Source organism: Patagioenas fasciata, chromosome 12 (genome assembly GCF_037038585.1).
Source record: "Patagioenas fasciata isolate bPatFas1 chromosome 12, bPatFas1.hap1, whole genome shotgun sequence".
NCBI lineage: Eukaryota > Metazoa > Chordata > Aves > Columbiformes > Columbidae > Patagioenas > Patagioenas fasciata.
Window position 1 is genome coordinate 23,636,223 of NC_092531.1, and position 6,494 is coordinate 23,642,716.

Below are 6,494 nucleotides of genomic sequence, written 5' to 3' on the forward strand. Positions count from 1 at the left end.
GCTGGCTCGACTCCGCACCGGGACCCAGCGCTGGCAGCGGCCTCAGCCCGGCGGCTCTTTCTCATAATTGTGCGACTCGGCCGGCGGAAAGCTGCGGCGCTGCCGCGTCAGCGCGCACCGCCCCCGGGAGGAGGGGGACGCCGGGGCGGCCCTGCCCGCCCGCCCCGCCACCGCGTGCCGCGCCGCTGCCGCCTCAGAGCGGGAGGGCGGCTCGGGCTCTGCACACGAGAAGGGGAGAGCGGGAACCCCGGAGAGCGCCCCGAAGTATCCTGACCGAGTGGGAACGGCTACCAGGGGGCAGGCGGCTGTGCCCCCCGTGTGCTGTTGGTTGAGGCACAGACCGAGGAGACGTTAAAAACGGAGCTTTCAGGGACTGGCGGTTCACAGAATCACAGAGTGTCAGGGATGGGAAGGGCCCTGGAAAGCTCATCCAGTGCAATCCCCCCATGGAGCAGGAACACCCAGCTGAGGTTCCACAGGAAGGTGTCCAGGCGGGTTTGAATGTCTGCAGAGAAGGAGACTCCACAACCTCCCTGGGCAGCCTGGGCCAGGCTCTGCCACCCTCACTGAGAAAAAGTTTCTTCTCAAATTTAAGTGGAACCTCTCGTGTTCCAGTTTGAACCCATTGCCCCTTGTCCTACCATTGGTTGTCAGTGAGAAGAGCCTGGCTCCATCCTCCTGACACACCCCCTTTATATATCTGTAAACATGAATGAGTCCCCCCTCAGTCTCCTCTTCTCCAGCTCCAGAGCCCCAGCTCCCTCAGCCTTTCCTCACACGGGAGATGCTCCACTCCCTTCAGCATCTTGGTGGCTGCGCTGGACTCTCTCCAGCAGTTCCCTGTCCTTCTGGAGCTGAGGGGCCACAACTGGACACAATATTCCAGATGTGGTCTCCCCAGGGCAGAGCAGAGGGGCAGGAGAACCTCTCTGACCTACTGACCACCCCCTTCTAACCCACCCCAGGTACCATTGGCCTTCCTGGCCACAAGGGCCCAGTACTGGCCCATGGTCACCCTGCTGTCCACCAGGTCCCTTTCCCCTTTCAGAGGGCAGCTCTGCTCCACAAAGCACTGGCTGTAAAAACATCATCCGCAGCAACGGGCTTCACAGCCCCCGGGCCACTGGGGTTTTTGGGGGATGGCAGAGGCCAGCACAGGGCCTGGGTCTCCACTTCCAGTCAACATGTCACCTCAAACCCGATCACCCATGTACACTGCACTGCTGAGGCACAGGTAGCTGTTTAACCCAGTGTTCTTGCTTACTTAAACTGCGTAACAGGGAACAGCATTTGTTTGAGCTTCTCTTGCTTGTCATACTTGAGCGTGGAAGTGCCATTAGCACCGTGTCAAACACATTTCGTAACTCAGTCTGAGGAAAACGGGAGGAAAGTTCACTTTGGAGAGGAAAGGAAGGATGCATTTCTTCCACTTCAGTCAGCCCTGGGCCTAGTTTAGATTAGGAACTGCCCTGCGCAGGAACCTGGACTTCTTTTGTCAGCAAAATTTGAGAATCAGTATCACTAATAAAAGGCTTGTACAATAATTTCTACTACACGTTTCAGTATTTATCTTTTGCAGCAAACAGTATGCTAGAATAAACTTCATTTTTAAGGGAAGAAAAAGTGATTAATCAAGCTTGGATCAAACTATGGGCGTTCCCTAAATTTGAAAAATTAAGATTTCCTAGAAAGATTCTAAAATGTATGTCTAACATTACTGTTATGCCAGTAATTTTTATTTAAGACATAAGGAGCTATACCTCAGTATTTCCTTTGCAATGAAAACACAGTTCAAAAGTGAGTTAAATCTGGCTTTTTAGCAAATCTGGTCCTGGTTTTTCTAAAATACCACAGCTATACAAGAGCGCTAATTTTGTATTAATCAGAACATTCAAATACATTTAAAACCTTTGGCTTTCATTGTCAGCCCTTATCATTTACCTGCACCGATGTGAAATTATGTTGAACCAGGTATCATCCGTCTACTCCAATTACTAGAAAGTCGTGATAAAAAAATCAAACCAAGCACTTAAAAGAAAAAGCAGAATGGGCAGCTGCTAGTTTAAACTGAACTGTAGGTCACAAGAAACAAAACGTCTTCAACGTTAACAACCATTGCACAGCGCAAGCCCGGTGGTAAATTCTGGTAGCAGAATGCATTTGCTGCAAACAATAGGTGCAAATTTGAGAAGAGTCCTGCAGCTGCAGGCCGTTCCTCAGCTGCAGAGGAGCCCCTAATGCTTCTTTTTTAGTTAACTTCAGAAGAATTTGAGCTATCTCACATAGGTATGAAAAGCAGGGTCCTAACACTAATTTCCATAGAATAGGGAAATGAGGCGTTTCCAGGAAAAACTTAAAATGTCTGAGTACAAAATGCTCACAACTAACAGGCTAAATTCCCCCTCTTACTGCAGGAGAAATGCCAGCCCTGCTGGTCCACAACTGCTTGTTCCCACCCAGACTGCCATGTGCCGGTGCTGGTTCTTGGCTTATGGAACAAGAACAGACGCAATAGTGAAAGCCCAGTAAGATTTTTCTGGAGATGGTTCAAAAGCTTTCCAAAGGAAAGCAGAGAAATGGGGGATTTCTGAATACTTCAGCTAACACTGTAAAGCATTTCTGACCAACTACCACATTCCTGCTTCCTCCCTTCCTTTAATTAATTAATCTAAACCTCTTCACATCCCACATGAAATTATTGAGCAAGTTCTTCTATGGTTAGGTCCTTTATCTCATCTCACAGGAATATTTATATTGGTAAGATAAAGGCAGCTATACTGACTGGATTCTCATGGTTATCATGTTGACCTCCTAAGTTTAATACCTGTAAATCCAAGAGCTCAAAGGAGCAAAGGAATTAGGAAAAAGTAGATGGAGGCCAGCCTGGGCATGAGACTTCTCTGGGACAAGCTATTGTTTTAAGAGAACATGCTCGAGGTGGGGAATTTTCCATGCCTTTTTCCCTGTTGATCCTGCAAAACTGTAAAGAGATTGTCATCAAATTATCTGAGAGTTAAACCGTTTCTGATAACCTTAGATGGAGAGACAGCACATTGTTTCACTGGAACAGCTTGTGAAGGGAAAATGAGTCATTAACATCCTCTGCCTCACAGTCTGGGGGAGCCTCAGCCTTCAGGGTGTTGTGAAGGGGGGGCAGGACATAGCACCACACTGCAATACATCCTGTGACCTGGGACTGATGGCACATGGCATAAGGAAATCACCTTATATCCTTTTATTACGTTGGTCAGCCATACAGAACATGACGTGATTTGACCCTAAGCTATTATAGCAGCTTCAGTCATCCAAAAAGAGTGAATTCTTGTAGATTCAGATGCAAAATCTTGTTTTCATCACCGTAACTCAGCCTCAGAGGGCCAAGCAGTAGGATAAATATTTGCTACTTGTCACCCTAAGGGTAACCTTCCAACCACACCAATCCTCAGCTCAAAATTCCTCTGGTATCTTCTTCCAAATCAACAACTGCCAGCTGTGAATTAGATGGAAATAATGAAGCATTATTTTATACCTTACTGCATTTAAGGACCTTTAACCTGAAGCAAGCTTCTGTTATCTAAAATGGAATATGACTGGTTTAAACAAAACTCTTTTTGCTATGTGGTTCCTATATCTCATTTTTATATCTCAAAGCAAACAATCAGTCTGTCACCAGCACTTTATGCTGAGTAATTATTTGTTATGTAATCATTACCAGAACTAGTAAAATTTGTGATGTCAGCCTTCGTAGGTTTTTGATCGCATTAAACCAGCTGTAACTTGATCTCACTGCAGTAAGTGCTAATGGATTATTAGAAACCTCTCTAAGAAAGCCCTTATCTCAATATTGCAAATCCAGTAGCCAGGATGAGGCTGTTTGCTCACTCACCCTCATGTAGATGAAATACATGCACAGACAGAAAAAATCAAAATACATTCCATTTCTCAATTACTTACCATTACATAAAAGTGATCCGGTTTTGACTTTTTTTATTTGACTCCATAAAAAGCTTTACTACATATACCCTCTGTTATTCTGCAGCTGTTCTTTTAAGGTTGTTCAAAATACCTGCTGGAGTTGTTATAGTTAAATGCAAACGTCAACTGATAAGGAGATCTAGTTAATATCCTACTCAAGGTCAAACACTCTGTGTAGAAACCATTTTTGCCCCATACTAAAGTCACCTTTGGCAGAAAAGAGGTATTATTGATTCGATTTTCTTATTCTTCTAACAAGGGCGAATTCCACCCCCTTGCCCCCCACGGGTTTGTCCATTTCTGCTTTATCCAGGCAAATCAGCTCTTTAGCTGAAGTGGCAACTCACCAGTTTAACATTCTGACTGCTGCTCCTCACCACTGAAGAGATTTTTTCAACATGAAAGTTTAAAATTTGTGAGGTAAAGCAAAAAGTGTAGAATGACACACATCAATGGCATCTTTAAGTCCCCTCCAGTATCTGCAAAGGGTTTTTCTAGTGCTGGAATTGCCAAGTTCTTGTGAAAATATTTTGCCCAAAACACCTTGAATAATACACCAACTAACAGTACAGACACACAACTTCTCAGCAATCTAAAATGTTCGATTTCAAAACGGGATGAAGTAGAAACAGCTCATTGCTGTTAAGCACAACACTTGGGACATAAAACCGAAAAGGAGGTTTGATTCCATTGAAGGCAGGGAAAATAAAACTCCAGTGTTCAACCTCACTACTTTTAACACATTTAGAAATGTTGGTTACTTTGTTAGTATGTGGTACAGTCCAGAGTTGTGCATCTTCTTCTGAAGAGGTCCAAATGGTTTAGTAATCTTTTGGCACTATATCCAGGTTCTTCAAAAACAAAGAGTGGTGTCTGAGCAATGTGTTAGTGTTAACAGCTGAGAAGGTGTGTTCTCTCAAAGGAAACAAGTACCTTAGCTGTACGTTCAAGAAACAGGTCATAAAATCTAGGGTAAATTCGAGATGTGTCTGGAGGAAAATAATACACAGAAAGTTAATTTTGCATATCTAGTAGTCATAAAACAAATTATGCCCTGTAGCTGATGTAGACTCCAATCTCACAAGCAATGTATGTATTAAATTAAAGTAACAGAACCGCTCATGTATTAAAATTGGCAAAATAGCATTAACATCTTACATCTTCAGCTCCCCTCTAACCAGGACACCCATCACAACAGCATTTAGGTGTTAACTTAGGGCTGGAGCATTCTACAGTCAGCCATCGACTTTGCAATGCAGATACAGGGAGAGCTACGTGAGGCTTTCCAGTTTTCCCCAGATGGGCAAATGACCACCAGCACTTCAAAGGCTGGTAGCCTGGGCTTTCTGACGGTGCTGCGAACAGCCCGATGAGCCAAAGCGCCAAGCTCAGAGCGCAAAACCAGTCACTCACGTTCAGCTTGGCAGTATGGCTTGTCACATCCAAACTGGGCAAATGTTTTCCAGTTTTCAAACCTGCATTAAAGATATTTCATATTAACAGGAAGGGATATTCAGGTTAATGAACCAATTCAGTTGAGTGCACGCAGTAGTTGTGAATGCACGATTTATCTTTCAGCGTGCTCTGTAAGTGTACAAAAAAAGATACATTACCCAACCCATCATCTAAAGTAAAATGTAAGCATATCCTGTATTTGGGAACATGATACCTCGCTTACTGCTCAGAAGACTGTGTTTCAGAGCTTAACCAACATAGGCTGAAGTCGTGCACAAAACTGCCAAGGGTGTGCCTCCAAGTGTCTCTATTTACATGTGCAAAACCAGCAGCTGCCCGGAACAGTGCGGGGACATTTACACCATAATGGTGACCCTTCGCAAGATTTTATCCATGCCTGCCTTTGAAAAAAATAACTAAAGCAGCTTTATGTCAGCTTTCTTCCTTCCAAACTTTCTCTCCCCATAACTTCTGCAGGACTTTTAAAGCTTCCCTGTGAAAATTCCTCCTGCTGCACCCTTTGGGTTCACAAATCGTTTTGAGTTTTACCCTGCATGGTGCAGAGGGAGCAAGGTGGCCTTTGCCTAGAGATGCTCCGTGTGCAGGCAGCAGAGGTGCAGCAGCTCCTTCCATGACCGCGCTGCCCCAACCAGTGGGGGAAAGCGGCAGCAGCCCAAGAGCCGCTTGTGTGGTGCCGGGCAGCAGCAGCAGGCGATGCCCGTAGATTGCCAAAAACTGCCTTGCAAGAACAGAGCAGCAGCTCAAACCACCTGCTTCCTGAATTTTACAAGTCTGAGGCAAGTTAACAAGTATCTTCATAGAGCTCTGTTTCTTTAATTATAGTTACTAACAGCACCAGTGGGCATGCATTTGCTCTTTTTTCCCCATTGTTACTATAATGTACATTTAAAGTTTAGTTTTGAAATCAGCTACCAGAGAAATACCTACCAAATAAATACCTGTTTGCTGATATTCTGCAGTTAGTTGTTTTAAATCCATGGGGATGGATCTATTTCCCAGCATACCCTCCATTACCTTTTGAAAGAAACACTAATTAAAAGGAC